Source organism: Panthera uncia, assembly GCF_023721935.1.
Source record: "Panthera uncia isolate 11264 chromosome C1 unlocalized genomic scaffold, Puncia_PCG_1.0 HiC_scaffold_3, whole genome shotgun sequence".
In the NCBI taxonomy this organism is placed as follows: Eukaryota; Metazoa; Chordata; class Mammalia; order Carnivora; family Felidae; genus Panthera; species Panthera uncia.
This window is the reverse complement of record NW_026057584.1, coordinates 78,351,011-78,373,616: the sequence shown is the minus strand read 5'-3', so window position 1 is coordinate 78,373,616 and position 22,606 is coordinate 78,351,011. Positions and strand designations below refer to the sequence as shown.

Sequence of the window (22,606 nt, the reverse complement as noted above, 5' to 3'; positions counted from 1 at the left end):
TTATTCACTCAGTGTAATCCCCTGGAGATTCATCCAAGTTGTCGTGCGTATCAATAATACACTCTTTTTTATTCCTGAGTAGTACGCTAAGGTATGGATGAATCACAGTTTGTTTAACCATTCACACATCGAAGGACTTAGGGTTGATTTTTTGTTTTTGGCTGTTAAAAATAGAACTTTTATGAACATTTGTGTACAGGTTTTTAAGTGACATACATCTTCCATTTTTCTAAGATGAATGCCCGAGAGTACAATTTTTGAGTTATAGAGTAGTTGCATGTTTAGGTATTTTTTTGTGACAGTTTTATCCAAATATAATTAACCTATTTAAATTCAATGGTTTTTAATATATTCACAGACTTGGGTAACCATTACTACAATTAATTTTAAAACATTTTCGTCACCTCAAAAAGATACCCAAAACCCTTGAGCTATCACTCCCCATTCTCCCAACACTCCAATCCTAAACAAACAACCAGTAACATAATTTGTCTTTATACATTTGCCTTTTCTGGACATTTCATATAAATTTAATCATATAATATGTGGTTTCTATGCCTGGCTTCTTTCACTGAGCATGATGTTCTCAAGGTTCATCATGTTCTAACATATATCATTACTTTGTTTCTTCTTATGGCTGAAAAGTATTCCATTATATTGGTATATCACATTCATCAGTTGGTAGACATTTGGGTTGCTTCCACCTTTTGCTTTTTGAATAACGCTGCTATGAATATTCATATCCAAGTTTTGTGTGGGCATCTTAGGAATATATGACAGTAGAACTGCTGGATCATATGGTAACTCCATGTTTAAATTTTTGAGAAATTTCCAGACTGTTTTCCAAATGGCTGTACCATTTGACATTCCTACCAGCAATGTATGGAGGTTTTGATTTCTCCACATCCTTATCAATATGTGTTATTACCTGTTTTTTTGTTTCTAGCCATTCTGGTGGATATGAAGCGGTATCTCATTGTAGTTTGGGTTTGTATTTCCCTGTTCACTAAGGATATTGAGCATCTTTCCACGTGTTTATTGGCCATTTGTATATTTTCTTTGGAAAAATGCCTATTCACATCTTTTTCTCAGTTTTTAAACTGGGTTGTCTTTTTATTGATGACTTATAGGAATTCTGTATATTTTTTGAATATTAGACCCTTAACAAATACATGATTTGCAAATATTTTCTCCTATTGAGGATTGTCTCTTGCATGTTTAGTTTTATAAGAAACTACCATTCTGTGTATCATTTTATATGCCTGCTAGTAATGTATAAGTGTTCCAGTTTATCCGCATTCTCATCAGCATCTGGTGTTGTCATTATTTTTAATTTTAGCCATTCTGATAGTTGTACAGTGATTGTATGGTTTTAATTTTGCATTCTCTAATGGCTAAGGATGCTGAGCATCTTGTTGATGTGCTTATTTGCCAACTGTGTACTTTATTCAGTGAATTATACATTCTGTTTATGTATTTACCCCCATGTTCTAGCTGGAATATTTGGTTTTTTACTGTTGAGTTTTGAGAGTTCTTTATATATTCTAGATATTAGTCCTTTGTCAGATCTATGGGTTTCAAGTTTTCTCCCAGTTTTTCATCCTACAAACAGAATCTTTTTTTTTTTTCTTTTTTTAGAGAGAGAGAGTACACACGAGCAAGTGAGAGGGGTTGGGCAGGGAGAGAAAGAGAGAGAGAGAGAGAGAGAGAGAGAGAGAATCCCAAGCAGGTTCCATGTTCATCATGGAGCCTGACTTAGGGCCTGATCCCATGACCCTGGGATCATGACCTGAGCTGAAATAAAGAGTCAGATGCCCAACTGACTGAGCTCCTCAGGTGCCCCAAAACAGAATTTTTCACAGAGCAAAGTGGGTTTTTTTTTCATTTTGGTGATGTCCAATTTATTAATTTTTCCTTTTATGAATAGTGTTTTGGGGTCCTAGTCTAAGACCCAGTCTTTCATTCCTGAAGTCTTTGCCTAGTCCTAGATTTTAAGGATTTTCTCTTTTATTTCTTTCTAAAAGTTTTAGTGTTACATTGCACCTTGAGTACATGACCCATTTTCAGTTATTTTTAAATTGGATATGAGGTTTAAACCTTGGTTCAGATTTTAGCCTATGGATGTCAAATTTCTCCAGCACCACTTGTTGAAAGTCTATTCCCATTTTTCCTTCCTTAATTGAATTACTGTTTCATGTTTGTCAAAAATTAGTTGGATTTGTGTGGGTCTATTTTTGGCATCTTTATCTGTTCTATCGATCTCTGTGTCTATCCCTCTAGCAGGGCCATGTTGTCTTAATCAGTATAGCTCTCCAGTGGGCCTTCATATCAGGTAGGGTTATTCCTCCTAGTTTATTCATCTTTTTCGAAACCATTTTAGCTACTCTAGGACCTGTGCCTTTCCATATAAATTTTAACATAAATTTTTCTATGCCTACAAATATGCTTCTTTTTTTTTTTTTTAATTTTTTTTTCTACATTTTTTATTTATTTTTGGGACAGAGAGAGACAGAGCATGAATGGGGGAGGGGCAGAGAGAGAGGGAGACACAGAATCGGAAACAGGCTCCAGGCTCCGAGCTATCAGCCCAGAGCCTGATGCGGGGCTCGAACTCACGGACCGCGAGATCGTGACCTGGCTGAAGTCGGACGCTCAACCGACTGCGCCACCCAGGCGCCCCAAATATGCTTCTTTTAAATTAATTCAATGCATATAATTTAACAGAGCTATCTAGAGAATGTTAAATTAGTTCAGTAATTTATTTGTCTTTTTAAATTATTTTGAGATATATAGTATAAATTAGATTGATGGATATGGCTGGCATTGTTGACTCCTTGGCACTGTAATTTTAAAAGCTGAGTAAGCCATTAGGCTTTTATATTGTTTCAATTAAAGAAAATGGGGGTAAAGAGGTGAGATTCCCATTTGTTTATAGACTTCTACTGCATAGCATGAAAATAGTTTACTATGAACATGCTATTCAAGCAAATCAATAAAAAAGAGTTAACCAACCCAACAGAAAAGTGGACAGATAGGATAAACAGGCAATTTCACAACAAAGACATGAGGAAAGATGCTCAAATGGTCTAGTAAGCTTAGAAATACAAATTAAAGTCATAGGAAACTTTTTGTGGTGCAGGATCATTCATGTTAAACATGCACAGTCATTAACCAACAATTCTACTTCTGGGAATAATTTATCATACATTTATCATGCATTATATAAATGCATATAGAAATATATAACCCAGGACGTCCACATTAGCATTGTTTAAAATAGAGAAAAATCCAAACAACCTATGTTCATAAATGTGGGACACACCAAGTTAATTGTGTTTAACACCATATTATATAATACCATGTAGTCTCTAAAAAGGATGAAGGAGATCTATATGTGTCAACATGAAAAGATCTCTAATATTGGACAAATGAAAAAAGCATGTCACAGAGAAAAACGTATAAGGCTACAAATACATAGAAATGCAAATCTATAAATGTGTGTAAAGATATGTAGGAACAAAAAGTCATTGCTAGGTTGGGAAGAACACAGACATCTGTTAACAGAGGTTATATATGGGGAAGGAATGGCATTGGGGATAGATTGGGGAGGGTCCATTAAGCATTGGGGATAGATTGGGGAGGGTAAAGTTTAGCGAAGAAGCCTTATAGGTTTCACTTTATATTTCTTTTCTTTTTTTTTTTTTTTACTTATTTACTTTTTTTTTTTTATTTTAGAGAGACCTCAAGTGGGGAAGAGGGATAAAGGGAGAAAGAAAGAGAGACAGAGAGAGAGGGAGAGGGAAAGGGAGAGGGAGAGGGAGAGGGAGAGGGAGAGGGAGAGGGAGAGGGAGAGGGAGAGAGAATCTTAAGCAGGCTCTGCGCAGCGCAGAGCTCAATGTGGCACTTGATCCCACGACCCTGGGAGATCATGACCTGAGCCAAAACCAAGAGTTCGACACTCAACCCACTGAGCCACCCAGGTGCCCTTCACTTCATATTTCTGTATTATTTGCAATTATTTTACAATAAGTATGTTTCAGACATCTTCTGTAGTACTTATGATATTTTAAGATATGTTTTGTGTGTGTGTTAGATCGCTAAAAACATCATATAACTCCTGCCATAAGTGAAATCAAATCTATAGATTTATCTGATTATATAGAAATGATATAATATTGACAGCCTGAAAATCAATTTAATTTCCCACCTAATTTATTAGTCTCTTTTATATTTGTGCTGTTTTTTTCAGGGATTGCTCCCAAATATTACTAAGCAACTCCCTTAGCATTTTAGACAAAGGCAAATCTGGTGCTCATTAGTGAGTCATTCCCTTTGGCTCTGATTAAACAAACATGGGATTTCAGAGGCACAGAAGTAAGCATTGACCTACTCATAGACTATAAGCAGCAGAGATTCTAAAAAGTCCACCATTGTTTTCACTGAGAGAGGATACTGGTAATCCATTCCTAATGGGTCAATCATTTTAAATTTATTTTCTGAAGACTTGTTGCATTTGTATCTATACATTCTAGCTGCCCAGCCTCCTGTGGCACTTGCAAATTGCCTTCCTATGTTTGCTGTGTTTATCAGTCAGAGCTCTTGTTTGCAAGCAACTGAAACATCACTGGCTATCTTAAGGAAAAGACCAGTTTATTAGAAGGTCATCAGGGCTGACTGAATTGATGAGAGGCCAGATGGCCAGGCTTGAGAAATGGGAATAATCTCAGGGAGGACTGTATAACCAGGTTGAGCAACAGAAACCCAGCAACAGTCACCCCACAAGACAACAAGGTCTCTGCCTCTATGATAAATCTGGCCTACATCTGTTTCTACAACCTTGCATGACAAAGTACAGGACAGAGTGTCCAATAGGAGAGTCCAAAGTCATATGTCTTCTGAATCTGTCAAGGTCAAGGTGGCTACCTCCTCCCACTGGAAATACATGCATTAAAAAATTAATCAATGGGTAAATGAGAATGCTAAAACAAAATGCCAGTTCACTTGGTGGCCATGACCAAGGGCAAAATTATCTAGCCCAACTATGGACTCGTTATTAACTTGTTAATATGGTGCTTTAATAGCAGTATTATAGCACAGTTTTCGTGTTACCTCTGATTTTTCACAAGAAAAATTTTTCACAAGAAAAATGTCCCTCGAAGAATAATATATCTTAGCGATCTCAACAATTATAAAGTGGTCTTGTTTCATTAGCAATCAATAAGAAGCCAAATGTTAGAGAAGGGAGTGCTTCAGTGTATAGAGAAGTGCATAACAAATGAACAAACAAACAAAAACAAAAACAGCTCATAACTACAAAGAACAAGGTGGTGGTTGCTGTGAGGAGGGGAGGGTGTTGGCAAAATAGATGAAGGGGATTAAGAGATACAAATTACCAGTTTTAAAATAAGGCAGTTAGGAGCGCCTGGGTGGCTCAATCCATTAAGCGTCTGACCTCGGCTGAGATCATGATCTCAAGTTCACGAGTTCGAGCCCTGTGTTGGGCTCTGTGCTGACAGCTCGGAGCCTGGAGTCTGCTTTGGATTCTGTGTCTCCCTCTCTCTTTGCCCCTCCCCCACTCATGCTCTGTCTCTGTCTCTCTCTCTCTCTCTCTTTCTCTCTGTCTGTCTCTCTCCCAAAAATAAATAAAAATACTGAAAGATAGAAAGAAAGAAAGAAAGAAAGAAAGAAAGAAAGCTAAATCCTATCCTAGTAGTGAGGGAATCTGAGAAGTAATAATTACATTGTAGAGAAAAAAGAAAAAAACTCAGGAATTGATAGTACCATATACTTGTAAATGTGGGAAGAATGTGAGGATTGATTGAAAGTATGTTGAGGAATCATCATAACTCCCAGATCAACTCCCTAATCCTGATCAATTTGGACACTGCTCTTTCCCTCCCCCTACAGAAGACTGGAATGTGTTTTTGTTGTTTGTTTGTTTGTTTGTTTTCTTTGAAGAGGGCAGAACAGAGGATCTCTGGACAGGACAAAATCAGTTATAATGGAGAGTGGAAGCAATGTACTAAAGACAGGGGATTAAGTGGATACTTCCATAATTAATGATGAGGCCCTGGCTTTCTCTCCCCATACAGCCCCCAGATATGGCAGCCAGGCTATACCTCCCAGACAAGTCATCGGAAGATCCTTATCTGAAAAACAGGACCAATCTAAGAGCACAGGCCTAAAGACACTGACCTTGATGGATTTCCCAATAATACACCTCAGCCAGATCATGACCTACAAGACTCACACATGCACTCAGGGCTTCCATTCATGTTTTTACTTCCAGTGTTTAAATAGGGCAAACGTTCAAGGGTTGCCAGAAATTGAGGAGATAATTGATATTAAAAACAATGATGAAAACCAATAACAAAAGGAACTTGGAAGAAACAGACACCAAGCAGGGAAAAGAAAACTTCAAAATCCAACATAACCAATATCCTCATACAGTTTAAAGGAGTTATTACATCCATGAAATATAAATACTTAGTTTTAAAATGGTTTATTCCAGGGGAAAAAAAATGACCTTGGAAATTAAAAAAAAAAAAATGATGGTAGAAATGGAAAAAATCAGTAGAAGTGCTGAAAGATAAAGGGAGGTAAATTGTTCAGAAAGTAAATAAAAAAGACAAAAAAATGAAAAAGACAAAAGATCAGGAAAACGATAAGGTAAAACAAGGAGTTCCAACATCTAATCCACAGTAATATGAATGCTAGAAAGAGAGAACTTGGGAAACACAGAGGAGAAAATCAGCAACAAAGTAATCAAAAAAAATTCCCAAGGGCACCTGGGTGGCTCAGTCGGTTGAGCATCTGACTCTTGGTTTCAGCTCAAGTCATGATCTCACAGCCCCACACTGGCTTTGCACTGATGGTGGCATGGAGCCTGCTTGGGATTCTCTCTCTCTCCCTCTCTCTCTGCTCCTCCCTCACTCAGCACCCTCCTTCAAAATGAAAAAACTTACAAAAAAAAAAGAAAAAGAAAAAGAAAAATTCCCAATACACAAGACCATAAACTTCCATATTCTTAGAACACATTGTCCAACACCATAGTGAAAAAAGTTTCTCATGAAAAACACATAGGTGCCTGGCTGGTTCAGTTGGTAAAGTGTGCAATTCTTGATATTAGGATCATGAGTTCAAGCCCCACATTGGGTGTGGAGCTTACTTAAAAAAATAAATAAAATAGGGGCGCCTGGGTGGCTCAGTCAGTTAAGCCTCTGACTTTGGCTCAAGTCATGATCTCGCGGTTCATGAGTCTCAGCCCTGCATCCGGCTCTGTGCTAACAGCAGTCTGGAGCCTGCTTCAGATTCTGTGTCTCCTTCTCTCTCTGCCCCTCCCATGCTCATGCTCTGTCTCTCTCTGTCTCAAAAATAAATAAACATTAAAAAAAATTTTTTTAATAAGTAAAATAAATAAAATAAAAAAAATATTTAATAAATAATTTTTTTAATGTTTTTCAGAGAGAGAGAGAGAGAGAGAGAGAGAGAGTGAGCACACGCCTGCTTGCATGAGTTGGGGAGGGGCAGAGAGAGAGGGAGACAGAGGATTCAAACAAGCTCCATGCTGTTAATGCAGAGCCTGATGTGGGGCTCAAACTTGAGAACTGTGAGATCATGACCTGAGCCTAAGTTGGAGCTTAACTAACTGAGCCACCCAGGTGATCCAACAAAAATATTTTCTAAAATAAAAAGAAAGACAACTTTGTGTAATTTCTCAATACCAGGGACAAAGAGAAGATTTAATAAGATTCTGGGGTTGGAAAGATAGAAATTCAGGAATCAAAATATTGTCAGAGTTTTCAATAACACTAGAAGCTTGAAGCAATGAAGAGATGTCATTAAGATTCTGAGGAGGATTATTTATAACTAAGAATTCCATAAATTATCAATCAAATGTATCAACCAGGATCCTGGCAGGGAAGAGATGGTGAACCCCAGGAGGATAATGGTGGAGGTTTAATAAAGGGACTGGCTGTAAAGGTTTGGCGAGAGCACCGTTATCACAAAAGGCACAAAGGGAGGAACAAGTTACCAACATCCAGAGCGTAGCTGCGTGCAGAGAGTCACACAACAAGGGTGCATCCTCTAGTAGAGGATGCCAAAAACTGCCTCAAACTGGCAGGAAGGAAGCCAGGAAATATATACCCCAACTTCTCTCCTCCTGACTCCCTCCAATCTCCTTCCTCATTCTTCCCACCTGCCAGACACCCTGAAAGCCAGATGGCAAGAGACTGCAATAATATTGTCTGTAAACCTCAGCCTCCCAGGAAACTGAGTAGGGTGGAGATGGGTAGGGTAAGTAGTAAAGAATAAATCTGTTAAAATGTGTAAAACCTGTAGAATAATGCTCATCACCTTTTAAACATTCAATACGTCTTAGCTATACTAAGTTGTTAGTTTCATCATCACTATTGTCATTAATAGGGAACTATTAAAATTCACATGAAATCAAACATTGAAAAACTCCCTAACCATTTTCTAAATCCCTTTCCTCTTTCCCTGATAAGATTCTTCAACACAAAGATACAAAATGTATTATAAAATTTTACTAGCATAAAAAGGTAATTTTCCACTGACTCCCAGGGACTTTTCAAATTTTCTCCAGATTTATTAGTGATAGGTCATCTGGAATAAATTTTTATTGGACTTACTGGTAGTGATGTGTAATTCAGAAGTAGTGTAACTGGGCAGAGATAACTATGAAGAACTGATTCAGCGCTACCATTTTCCAGGAAAATGTTATGGCATTAATAGTATCTTCCCATGAGGTAATTTAATCAGAATACCATAGTGCAATGTTTTGCGAAATAAGCATCATAATCCCCAGAAGTGCTGAATAGCACGGGGTAGGAGGTTGGGGTGGGTGGGGCACATCATAATAAAATAACAAAATTGGATCAACCTCAAAATAGGATTAGTTCAAAACACAAATAGCCATTACTATATAAAACATATGGTTCAATGTTTCATCTCAAAAGTAATCAATGTGATGTAAATTTAAATAATAAGGAGATGCCAATTCTGCTCTACTCAGTTAGCAAAGATTTTAAAAATTATGCTATCCAGTGTTTGTTGGAATAGAGGTAAAATGAAACTCATACTGAAGATAGTGTATACATTAGCGCAAACCTTTCTAGAGGACAAGCTGGTATTACGTATTAAAAGTTCTTAAAACATTCATACCCATCACAGTCTACATGGAGGAGACAGATAAGTAAGTATAAGAATATCATACTGTGTATAGTACAAATGTGTCATCCCATGTGCTATTGCAACACAGAGGCAGAAATGACTCAAGTGATTAATTGTTCAGGAGAAGCCAAAATCCCATCATAAAAGAGACACTACCTAGACACAATTTTGTAGTAATAAAACTTCCCATGACAATGTGAATAATTCCAGTTGTAGTTACTCTTCTTCTGAATTATACACCACTACACAAACATAAAGAGACATGAAAAGGCAAGGCTTTTTCATTAACAGTGAAACTTCTGATGTGGATGGAGAGTGTCTAAAGGCAAAGTCTCATCATTTGAAAACCAATGGACAAGAAGAAGAGAAAACCATCTGCTTGTTAGTTAGGCAAATATTGCTTTTAAAGTCATAATGTAGACAGAAGTCAAGCAATTGCCCATCTATAGCATTCCCTCCCACCAGCCAAAAAAAAAAAAAAAAGACAAAACAACAAGGCTGACATAGAGACAAATAATTACAAAAATAAAGTGGAATTCATCCTATGCAAAAGGAGAGCCAAGGTAGCAAGAAGTGGAAGGATGTGTATAAGGTGGTCATTATATTTCCTTTATAGTAACCATATTGGCTATTTTGAGAAACATTCAATTAAAAAAATTTTTTTTTACATTTATTTATTTTTGAGAAACAGAGTGAGACAAAGTGAGAATGGGGGAGAGGCAGAGAGAGAGGGAGACACAGGATCAGAAGCAGGCTCCAGGCTCTGGGCTGTCAGCACAGAGCCTGACGTGGGGCTTGAACCCACAGACGATGAGATCATGACCTGAGTCAAAGTCAGATGCTCAACCGACTGAGCCACCCAGGCGCCCCGAGAAACATTCAATTTTAATAAAGGAGTAATGTTGGCCACTTTTACATATGAACTTCTATAACCATTCATCCACAAGCACACCAGGAAGAGTGATAGAAATGAGAATTTGGCATTTTTTAAAAAATAGCAAGATGTGAATGCAGCAGGTAGCAGTTGACAGTTAAGTGGTGTTAACTAAGAAAAAGGAACAGCAATGTCTGCAGGCATTCTGAGCCTCCTCTCCTCCTCTCCCCGGGTTACAGTGATTTTCTCTCTCCTCCTTCAAAAGCCTCCTCTTCCATCCACCCAATCTCTTCTTATTTGGAGAATCTCTGACAAAGAAGGGGACCGGCCAGTGGTTAGAGTGCTCTTCAGGACACCCCCACCCCTCACATCCTGCCATGCACATTTCTGATTTGCTAGGAAGGACGAACACGGAAAAGGGAAAGAAAGAGAGGAAAGTCCACTTGGAAAGTCCCTGAATGCGTTACTGTCTCTTAGAACAGCTTCTTTCTCTTTATTTCCCCAAGCAGTCTGTGTGTGTGTGTATCTGTGTCTTTGTGTCTCTGTCTCTGTGTCTCTTTGTGTGTGTCTGTGTCTGTGTGTCTATGTGTGTGTCTCTTGTGTGTTTCTGTGTCTCTGTATGTGTGCATATATGAGAGACACAGAGAGAAAGAGAGCAAGCAGAAGAGAAGAAGGGGAGGCCAGGGAAGAGGGAAAAGGAAGAAGGAGGGAGAGTAGGACAGCAGGACCGTGGGAACAAGGGAGGAAGAAGGAATTTGAAGTTATTCAGTTGCCATTAATTTGCAATCTTGCTGCCATCTCCTTCCTGCTGTTTTGGTGGGGGGGGGGGGGATGTAAGGATAATGACAACTTAAAGAGAAGACCTTTTAAAGTATGGATTCACGTTTTACTCTAATCTGTAAATAAAATCTTCAGGGGCTAGTTGTTGTGGACCCTAACTAATTTTCCAAAATTAAGAATGTTATCTGGATTGTGATACTTCAGTGTAATACTTGATGATAACTTCTTTGAAAAATGTGCCATAAAGCATCAAGGAAATTAGCATCACTGGGTGTGGGTTGTGTACCTCATACTGGAAGTCATTCTTATATGTTAGCGCACTCCCAGGAATCCTGCAAAGAGCATATTTACCCACATTTTACAGACAAGTGGACTGAAGTTCGGTGAGATAAAGCAACATGTTCAGGGTCACAAAGCTAATTTATCTGACTTTAAATCTCTTTTCTTCTCAGTACCATACTATCTCTCTCACAAATTATCATTATTATGTTTGTTATGCTTCTCAGGTTGAAGGTGCTATCTTCCAAGCCACACCTATGAATTCGATGGAACAGCAATTATGTTTGTGGCAGAACTTTTGCAGAACAGGGTTGTTTTCAAACAAACCTTAACATGTGCCAATGATATGTTGTGAATTCATTTTTGATTCAGAAAATGTTGTTATCATAAGGATGAACTCTTGTAAAGAAAGTCTAAGAGAAATAAATTGGGTTTTTTTAGTTAGTAGTTTGTTTGTTTATTTATTTATTTATTTATTTATTTATTTATAATTAGAAAGAATGTGGCTTGAGCAGGGGAGAGAAAGAATCCCAAGCAGGCTCTGCAGTTTCAGCACAGAGTGCCATGTGGGGCTTGAACTCACAAACGCCATGAGATCATGACCTGAGCCAAAATCAAGAGTCAGACGCTTAACTGACTGAGCCACCCAGGTGCCCTGAGAGAAAGTAATTCTACCTGGGTAGGCTAAAGGAAAGTTTCATGATGAAAGAGGGAGCAAAATTTTGAATAATAGGTTTTTTTCTGGTGGAGGGAAGGGAAACATAGATGTATGTAGTATGTTTAGATATGGCAAATATCAGGGCACCTGGGTGGCTCAGTCGGTTAAGCATCTGACTTCGGCCCAGGTCATGATCTCACAGTTTGTGGGTTCAAGCCCCACATTGGGCTCTGTGCTGACAGCTCAGAGCCTGGAGCCTGCTTTGGATTCTATGCCTCCCTCTCTCTCTGCCCCTCCATCACTCATGCTCTGTCTCTCTCTCTCAAAAATAAATAACAAACATTGAAAAAAAAAAAGATGGCAAATATCAACACCCAGTGAAAAACGGCAAAGGTTGTGTGAAAAGCAATATGCAGGTCTCTAGCACTGAAACTCTGAGTGGGTCCAAGGAATGTTAATTGAAACATACTGAAACATATATCATTGTGATACTTGAAATCCCTTGTATGATCATAAGAGAATTCATGAGTGCTGACATTTCTGATCTTTATTTCCATCTCCCCAAGCCAAAAAGGGATAAAAGGCCCAAGAACTGGGATATCCTAATCTGAATAATTCCACATTCTTACAGGTAGCCCAGATTATAAATCTTGGGCATGCTTCCACAGCCAGGAGGAGCACTGGAAAGAAGCATGTCTGCAACATTGTGTACTTGACCTTGTGGGAAGGTAAACTCAGCCAAGTCTCTGTCAACCTTCTTGTCAATCCTTAAAACTTGACCAGCTTTTAGTGGTTCAGCCTAGCATAAACAAAGAAGTTCCAGAACTAGAAATACAAATGATCAATAATCATACCTCAACATTTCTCATACTTTTCATTTCTGTCCTTTTCCATTGGGTTCTGAGATAATTTATCTTTTCAACCTTCCAGCTTGTACTCAGTCTTTAATTGTGTCAATTCTGCTATGCAGCTCATCTACTGAGTTTTCATTTCAATGATCATACTTATCATTACCGTCATCATTCACTGGTTCTCTTACATAATATTTTGTTCTTGTTTGATGGTTACAATCCACTCTTATCTCTATAAATTCAGCTTCCTCAGATGTTAGTTCTGTTAGTTGAGTTCAGTGTTTCTATTTCACAGTTGTGATTTTTACCTTAATGGTAAAATGGTTTGTAGTTCATCTGTGTCTTTGAGATCCCATGTGTGTCTGTCTGAGAATTCTGCCTCTGTTAAACAACTCTGTACCAGTTATTGCTGGGAAGGGGTACAATCCAATGCCTACTGAGATGTTACATAGCTTATCTTCTGTAAATACCAGTTCCTCTTCCCTCCTGAGGGTAAAAAGTCACCCAGGGTGCAGCCCTGCCTCTGGCCCAAGTGCCCACCCTCACTGCTCTAGCTAGGCAGGAACAGTTCTGCTGTCTTCCTCCAGCTAGGACAGAGTTGACTTAGTTGAGAATTCTGGATGCTTCCCCAATCACACTAATGATTACTGGAGGGATCTTTTCTATTTGTTACAGCCACTGCTATGCATTCAGAGCAATCCTGGAACTAATCCCACCTTTAATAGAAATACTTTCCTGCTAATGCATTTTCCTCTACTTAGCTAACCACATCTGTTTCTCTTCAGAATTTTTCAAAATTTCTGCTTGATGATAGCATTTTTTCCTGGTTTTAGTCCTTCTATGAATATACTGGTTTTTAATTTTTTCTTTTGTAGCAGCTGTGGAATTTCTATATAAGAGAGATTTAAGGGCTACAATCTGTCTCTATGGATGAGGACTTTCAAACTTAATGGTATGCATTAGATACCCATGTGCTTTTGAAGCATGGGTAAACAATTATTTTATTTTATTTTATTTTATCTTATTTTATTTTATTTTATTTTATTTTAAATATTTATTTTGGGAGGGAGAGAGACAGAGAATAAGAAGGGGAGGGGCAGAGAGAGAGGGAGAGAGAATCCCAAGCCATCAGCGCACAGCCCGACATGGGGCTCGATCTCACAAACCATGAGATCGTGACCTGAGCCGAAATGAAGTGTCAGACACTTAACTGACTGAGCCACCCAAGTGTCCCATCAATTATTTTTAAATATGTATCTGGGGTACCTGGGTGGCTTAGTTGGTTAAGCACCTGGCTCTTGATTTTGGATCAGGTCATGATCTCACATTTCATGAGATTGAGCCCCACGTTGGACTCTGTGCTGATGTCACAGAGCCTACTTGGGATTCTCTCTCCCTCTCTCTCTCTCTGCCCCTCCTCCACTCATGCTCTCTCTCTCAAATAAGTATTATAGAGGCACCTGGGTGGCTCAGGGGGTTAAGCATCTGACTTCAGCTCAGGTCACGGTCTCACAGCTTGTGGGTTTGAGCCCCGTGTCAGGCTGCGTGCTGAGAGCTCAGAGCCTGGAGCCTGCTTCGGATTCTGTGTCTCCCTCTCTCTGTCTACTTGTCCCCCACTCATGTTCTGTCTTTCTCTGTCTCTCAAAAATAAACATTAAAAATTTTAAATAAATAAATAAATAAACATTAAAAAAATAAAAAATAAACATTATAAACAAAAATATGTATACGTTTCTGTGTGTGTGTATTTAATTTATTTATTCTCCGAATAACACCTAATGTCAAGATACACCAAATATATGGTAATACACACACACATGCTCACACATGCACACACAAACATACACACACACTTTGCCATTAGATTAAAAGGTCCCTTTCTTTAAAACAGATTGTTGTTCTTAAATCTCTCAAATAAATGCACTTGACTAGTCTGGGGAGTCATAGAAGTTTATGAACAAGGGGTCTCCTGAAAAGAGTCTTGCAGGTTGAAGTAACTAAAGAAAGAAACATGTCGTAGACAGTTTCTTGGTCCTTAAGAACTGTCCTCTACTTCCAGAATAATGCTCAAACTCTTCAGGTTTGCAAAGACTTGTCTTGTGCTCCCCTCTGGCCCTTCTTGACCACTTCCCCATCCTCCTGAGCTCCCTTCCCCGGCTATGCTAAAGAACTTGCTGTTCTCCAGAGGACTCAGCTGTTTCATTTTCTGAACTTCCATGTGTATGCTTCTCTTTGCTTGGAACATTCTGGCCCTACCAACATTCTCTCATCCAAATACTAACAGTGTTTAAAGATTATCCTTTGTTTAAAAAATCCAACTGGTAGTGAGCTTGTTGTGATGAGTTACCATGTTTCAGCCCCATCATAGGCAATGTTATCTTCCTTTTCAAGCATGATATATGTGCCAGCCTCCACTTGATCCTAAGACCATCAATGTCTCAGAGCATTGGCTATGCAGTGACAATGTATTACACAGGTATAAAAAAAGGAAAAAAGAAATTTCCCACACATTGACTTTATTAATTATGTGTGAACAAGAATCAACAGACTTGGATCTTAGTCCAGATTCTTTTTTTTTTTTTTTTTTTTTTAGTCCAGATTCTGATAAATATGACCTTGATAAGCCAAGACAGTTTAATGTCCCTGGGCCTATGTTTCTGCATTGAGGATGTACCCTCTACGTAAGGATGTTAGAAAGAGGTTCCCCGAGCTCTCTGCCAGGTTTCAAACTAGATAATAGATCTAATAAATTTTGGGTTTTTTTTAACATTTCTATATTAATTTAATTTTAGTTACTCACTGACTACGTTACCATGTAAGTACTCGAATAATACTAATTTAAAAAAATGTCCCTTTTGAATCTTGGAGTTCTTCCTTCTCATCCTTTGCACTGCTTCCCAGTATTCTATGATACAGACACCCCACTAGTTATTTAAACATTTCTTTGTCTATTGACATCATGATTGCTTCTAATTGGTCTTCTTACACACAATGTTAGAGGGAACATCCTGGTAAGATGCTGTATATTTTTAAAGATATCTCTGTTTTACTTACAGCAAAAAGTCTGTGCTCTGGACTTTGTCCCCACCACAAATTGGCTAAGAATTAAAACAAAGGTCTCCAGTGTATGCAGATAAAAGTCCCCTTGAGATGGGACCTAGAGAGTAGTGACAAAATGTTTTCACTTGAATGTCATAAGAAATCTGACAGCCACAACCTAAAGGTAAATGAGCATCACTGTGGGCAGTGGTCCCTCAGAAAAGGATGTCAGGATTGGTAGGGGGCTGACTCCCTTGAGGTCTGGGCTATGGTGAAACACTAAATGGGGCTTAGAGAGGGGAGTAAATCCTTGCAAGAACCCAAGAACCTCAGAGCAAGGTGAGCTGCTCAGTTTGCTGGGTTACTGGAGCCACAGAGACCAGAGACAACAGACAATTCCTTATTTTGCTCCGTATATAGTACGGGTCCTGTGAAAGACACATGTGCAATCACTGGCAAGAATTAAAAGAAACCTGGAAGCTTCTCTCTCCTGCTAGTATGGAGGATGCTGAGGGAGGTCAGTGACCACCCTGACCTGAAGACTTAACGGTAGTGACTGAGAGGCCCTGCACCAGTGGAGGGCAGCACCACTGAAGAAAATAGCAAAAAGGAAAAATAAGAAGACCAGTCCTATGGAAAGTGCCAAACAAGCCAAGGAAGACTGGTGAACTGACTTCAAATGTAACAGGAATTCTATATACTGAACACTACAGGATGCCAGCATGGTGCTAGGGCTTTCAGAGTCCACACATCCTATGGTTCTCACCAGTACTCTCAGAAGGTGGTATTACATATCCCAAAGACAAATGAAAATATAAAGACTCTAAGAGGTCCTTCCTTCTCTCTTGCTTCCTCCCTCCCTTCCTTCCTTTCTTCCTTCCTTCCACAAATATTTAAATATTTTTCAGAGTCTGTGACATACCGGCTACTATTCTTGGTACTGTAGATACAGAGGCAAACCAGGAGGTAAGACCCCTGCTTTCGTGGACCTATATTCTAGCAGAACATAACGAATAACAAAACAAATGACTGAAATTATAAATTAATACATAAACAAGAGAGAATATTAGATTGCAACAAATTTAATGCAGAGACTTAAACTAGGATAATATAGAGGGAAATTTTTGGGGTGATGAAAATGTTCTACATATTAATTGTGGTGGTTACACAGTTGTATGCATTTGTCAGAATTCATAGAGTAGTATACCTTATAAAAAGTGACTTTCCATATGTAAATTATATCTCAATAAACCTGACCATTAAAAAATAGGATCCTACCCCAAAATAGTGACAGGAGGCTACTTTAGATTGAGCAACAAAGGCTTCGTTAAGAGTGTAGTAATTAAGTTGAGATTTGAATACAAGGAAGATGATGAATGGAAAGATTGTTCCAGAGAAAGGAAAGAGTAACTGAAAAATCCCTGTGGTGGGAATGAGCTTGAATTAGTCAAGTTACAGCAAAGTGGGGGAGGTTGCAGATGTGAACAAGAACCAGAACAGGATGGGGTTAGAAACCAACATCAAGAGACTGATGTTATTTTCAGTGCCACAGAAATAGGTTTTTAAGCAGGGGAGTTACAAGTTCTGATTGATGTATGCTTTCAAAAGATCACTCAGGCTGCTTTGCAGAGAATGACTTGTAGGGAGCAAGAGCAGAAGGACGGAAATAGGACAGCAATAGTCCACGCAAAAGATTATGGGGTCATGGACTAGGGTGGAAGCATACAGATAGAAGAAAGCAGATGTAGGGGTGTCCGGGTGGCTCAGTCAGTTGAGTGTCAGACTCTTGATTCTGCTCAGGTTATGATCTCACAGTTTGTGAGATTGAGTCCCATCCTTGGGCTCTGACAGCACAGAGCTTGCTTGGGATTTTTCTTCCCCCCACCCTCCGCCCCTCTCCCCAGCTCTCTCTATCTCAAAATAAATAAGTAAACATAAAAAAGAATTTTTAAAAAAGGAGGCAGATCTAACACAATTTGATGGTAGTGTGTTGGTTAGGATGACAAGTAAATTCTGATCTCTGTGCCTTAACACAGTAGAACTTTGGCTGGTATTCCTGACTGGTGTTCTTCTCTCTATCTGGTCCCACAGAGAATGAGGCTCCTTCCACCTCTTGACTATACTTTCCTCTAGGGCCACAAAAGTTCCCATTTAGTCATCAGATGCAAATGATTGACTACTTGTTGGAGATTTTTATGGCTCTATTCTGAAACTGATATACATCAAATTAACCCACACTCTATTAACTAGAACCTAGCCACATAGTGCATGCACCTAACTGCCGAAGGGGCAGAGAAATGTAGTCTATGATTGTGTCCAGATAGAAAAGGAACCTGGTTTGATAATCATCTAACAATCTCTGCCACCATTTTGTTTTGGAGGTAGAGACCACAGGACATGGAAATGGACTGGATGAAATTGGTGAGAGAAAGATAGGACTTCTCTCACTAGTGGTGCTTGGTAACCGTGGGGAAAGAAGATCTGGGAGATATGCTCGATTTCTCTCCTTCCTTCAGCCCCATCTGTTGTACTAAAAGAAGGGATGGTGAGTGGAAGGAGACACAAAGATCTTGCCCACAGCAACTGAGCAGAACACAAAGGCAGAGAAGGAGGAAATTATTTCCTCCTACAAAAGTAAAGCTGTTTCTGATGATATAGAGCTTTTTTTTTTTTTAAAGAAGGATGTACTCACCTAATTATACCTAATACTTCGTGAGCAGTCACCAGTCTTGGTGGCAGCAGGCAGCAGCTGCCCTTGTCAGTGTTATCAGAACTGAAGATGCTAAGACCAATTATCTTCCTGGTAGATTCTCCCTTCATCTTGTCAGAGGACATGGAAAGACAATGGGCGTAGTGTGCCTTTAACTAAACTCCTCTCAAAAACTTCCACATGAAGAATCAAGCCTGCTTGATGATTTTCCAAATAGGAAATTATGAACTCTTTGAGATCATGTTTTATCAATCTTCATATTCCCACCTAGTATACAGCATAATACTTAACATAAAGTATATCCTCTGTAAACATTTGTGAAGAATTAAATATTTATGTGGAGGTTAAGGTCAAGATTTGTCATATACAGCAAGTGCCCTGGAGAGTTATCCAAAAGCAACCATGTATGCCAGGCAACCTCAGCATAAATTTATGAACTATGGTTTTGCTTTGACTTTGATCACATTATGACTAATCTCATTTTCCTTGGAAAGATTATTAGTCCTATGTCCCATTTACCTGGTAAGATACACAATACTCAGTTTTCTTAGGTATTTATAAAACCTTAATATTCTGTTCTAGTTATGATTTAGTAGGTATTCTTTAACAGTCTCTTTGTCTTGTCAATCAAATTAATGCCTTTGAATATGTGTATATGAGTCATAACTTTTTTCATTCATTTCACAAATAATACATATGTATTTGGAAAAAATGTATAAAATACAAAACAAAAAACAAAAAGAAGTTAGGAAGTACCCATAACTTCATCATGCAGATATTTGGCATTAGTATGTACATCTTTCTGGACTTTCTTTTCATATATATTTATAACATATCCCTCCTTTATCAAGATAAGATCACTCTGAACTTAATATTTTTGAACCTACTTGAAAAAATATTTAAAAAGCAAATTTTAAGTGAGCATATTTTAAAGTTGTTTTCAAATATGTGTGCTTGTTTCTTCCAGCTTTATAGATCACGGTCCTTTTTCCTGAAAGCTGGTGTAGTTAAGGCTTATTCTATGGGCCTCAATAGCAAAAATGAGTCAAAGCTTAACTGAAAGTTTTCAGGTCAACAGAAGAAGGGCAGCACAGCAGGGATTCACAACACAGGTAAAATTCAAACCAGGTGATCTCTAAGTTTCCAACACTGAGTTCTGTGATTGTTTCACTAAAAGTCAGGGGAGAGAAAGAGGTAGGGACAAGGAGGCAGAGCTTCAAGACTTACCAGAGGTGTAGGGAACAGTTTGATTGGAATAAATGCATATGGGGGAGTACCAGTAAATAACCTCAGAAGGCAGATCAGAGGCAGGTTTGGGGAACTGTGTTTTGTAAGGAGGTGGGATGGGGAGAGAAGGAAGATATTAAGTACATTAATCATTACCTCCATCTCCTTGTTCTTTTCTTCTTCCCCTTTCTTCTTCTTGTCTTAACTTTTGCATCTGAATGTCCTTAGGCCCCCAACCTTCTGAAGTCATCCTTTGCTTTAATACCCATATGAGATCACTTCTTCCTATAAATCAGGAAAGATCAAGTTATGCTAACAGTAATGAACAACCTCAAAATCTCAATGACTTAAAACAATAACAGTTTATATTTTGTTCATGCTACATAACATCAGGAATCAATCAGGAATCCAGGTGATAAAGCAGCCACCATCTCAAATATTTTTCTCCGTGCCAAAGGGAAAGAGTTCTGGAACATCAGCAATCAAATGCTTGACTCTGAGATAACAAATAATTTCTGCTCACATCTTATTGGCCAGAAACAATCACGTGATCCCACCAAACACCAGAAAACCATAGAATTTAATGCTACATGCTGCCAGAAGGTGGAGAAGCAGAAATACTTAGTGGGCATTACTAATGACTATCACACCATGTACCTATGGGAAATCCAACGTCAGTTTCAGTGTCACATTCACTTCCTAAAAGCTTTTTGATATAAAACAATTAAATCTTTCACTTTTCTATATATTTCCCATTGTTCTACATTGCCCCCAACCTGCTCACTGGCCCTGTAAAACTTGGCAGCATTCCACCTGAAGATTTGAAAGCATTTATTGAATGAATGAGTAGAATGTCACGTACTTTATTTCTTTAACTTTGTTCTATGGCATGCATCAGAATTTCTCTCCAATTGTTTTAAATCAGGCTGAAGGGAATGACCTCAATTTCCATTATTGCCTTTATTTCCATACAAGTCCATATGGAGATCTTAGGGTGGATGACGCATTCCTGTAATATAATTTCGTGGTCTTACTGGAAGTGTTCTTAAAGATGTCTTCTATTGACATATTTTGTAATTCACTGAACTCCACCCTTTTCTTTTCCTCTTGCTTTTTCCTTCTCTTTCCAAGATTGCAAAATATAATCAATAAATGATATAATTTATGTTTTAGTTTTCATACTGTGGCCAAAGAATAGAATTTTCCTACAATCCCTTGCTATTCAAATCCAGTCTTTTTAAAGTATAATCAGATATGTATGTGATGTCTTAGAATTTGTTTTCCTTCCCTCCTTTCCTTTTCTCCCCTCTCTACATATCCATCTGACATTTCTCCATACTTTTTCCTCTCGGCCGAGACTGAGTATATCAAAAAAATTTTAATACGCCTCTTCTCATCCTCCAACAGATATTTGAAATTCTACTTTAGAGTCTTTTTTTTTTTAATTTGTGTAATAGTGACATCACTAAACTTCTGTGCTGGCCTAGGAGATCTCAAGCTTGATTAGTGCAGTCTTAGCCCAAATCAGGTGTGGAGTTCTCTCCACCATGTTTTTAGGGTATCTAGTAGCTGCTTAGGTATATGGGTACTGGAACATTTTGGAAAAGCAACCAAAACAGGGGCTGCCTCTACAAAAAAAAAGTGTTGCTGGATTTTCTGCCAGTAACTGACAGGCTCAAAAGGAGACACTGCACACCATGATGGACCGATGAAGAGATTGGGGGCAGAGAGGTGTGGCATGGCATTCATCTAAGGAGGTAGAGCAATTTGACTGGTAGTCTTTGGACCTCTTTAAAGGAACTTTTCTAAGTGTATCTTCTCTCAGCTCCCCAGAAACATCTTGGGTAGTATGCACTAAGGGTTGGGCAGGGGATGACTCGTTACCTTAGGCACCAAGGTAAGTTCATAGGCTATACTCCCTTTGCTACTCTTCATCTCCCAGTTGTCTTCCCCTTGATTCCCACCCAATCAAGTTGTGAGAGAGGAAAAGAAATCCTCTACCCTGGATTGGGTTAATCCCTCAAAGCAATCATTAAATTTTTATGTTAAAACAAAGTGTACATTCACACCTTTCCATACTTGGAGCTTCACTAAAATGCAAATAAACAAAGATGGGTATCTGTTGTTAGTTACTTGACCTAAGTAAAGATTCACTTCCAACCCTTTCCTGAGAGTAATGTTTGATAAATGGGAGCCAGAAGAAATTGGGTATTTCGAAGAAATGCAGAAAGGGCACAGCCAAAGAAATATGACCAAAGAATGGGGAAGGCTGTGATGGTTTTGCTGTACCCTTGAACAAGTTAAGTTATATTTACTTCCTAAACCACAAACTTAAAATACTCATATAATTCTACTTTCCAGAGCAATATCATGGTTTGCTCCTTCCAACTAGTTATTCATCCTGTTCTCTCTGCCCATGACTGTGGTCTTCACAGTTACACCCACCTGGTCTAGACTATATCCTCTTTTGCACCAAACTGAAACTCTCTAACCCTGACAGTGAGCTGTGACACAATTCCGTCACTTCTCATTTGCTGCAGGCCCAGAATAGAGATTTTGAACCCTAATAACTTTGTGCATAACTCAGTGAGCATCCAGTAAATTCTGTACCCTCAGCCTACATCTCCACAACCGCTCTTTCGAGGAGAGATGAGATGAGAGTATGCCTTCAGTGTTCGTTGCAAAGATGCCTAAGGGAGTCTAGGCTCACTTCAGACCAGGCGCGTCTAGAAAATTGGCATTTTCTAAGGATTCCAGTATCGCTGGAGGGCCTAAGAAAGCATGAGAAAAATGAATATGAAAGCAAAGGGAAAGCAACGTGGCAGCAAGAGTAGAAACACTAAATAGCAAAGAATGACGTATAAGAAAGAGGCAAATGCTGCCCCAAAATGGCTCTCAATCAACAGGAAATGCTCCTAGTATCAGAGCAGTGGGGATATTACTAGACCCATGGACTCTACACAAAAGGAGTGGAAAGCTTGGATTATTTTAAG

The 22,606-nt window shown here is 38.7% G+C and overlaps 1 long non-coding RNA gene and 1 other non-coding gene across 2 annotated transcripts in view; both read right to left on the bottom strand.

The window, feature by feature from the left end:
- Positions 1–9,975: 9,975 nt before the first annotated feature.
- Positions 9,976–10,060, bottom strand: TRNAQ-UUG (transfer RNA glutamine (anticodon UUG)). Its single transcript has one exon. It is a non-coding gene; the product is annotated as a tRNA-Gln (tRNA).
- A 9,082-nt stretch (positions 10,061–19,142) lies between these two features.
- Positions 19,143–22,606, bottom strand: part of LOC125911635 (uncharacterized) — a 30,448-nt gene continuing 26,984 nt past the window's right edge. The window contains exons 2-3 of the long non-coding RNA XR_007454392.1: positions 19,770–19,898; positions 19,143–19,556 (exon numbers count right to left, since the gene is read on the bottom strand). This is a non-coding gene — a long non-coding RNA (uncharacterized LOC125911635). The remainder of the gene's footprint in view (positions 19,557–19,769; positions 19,899–22,606) is intronic.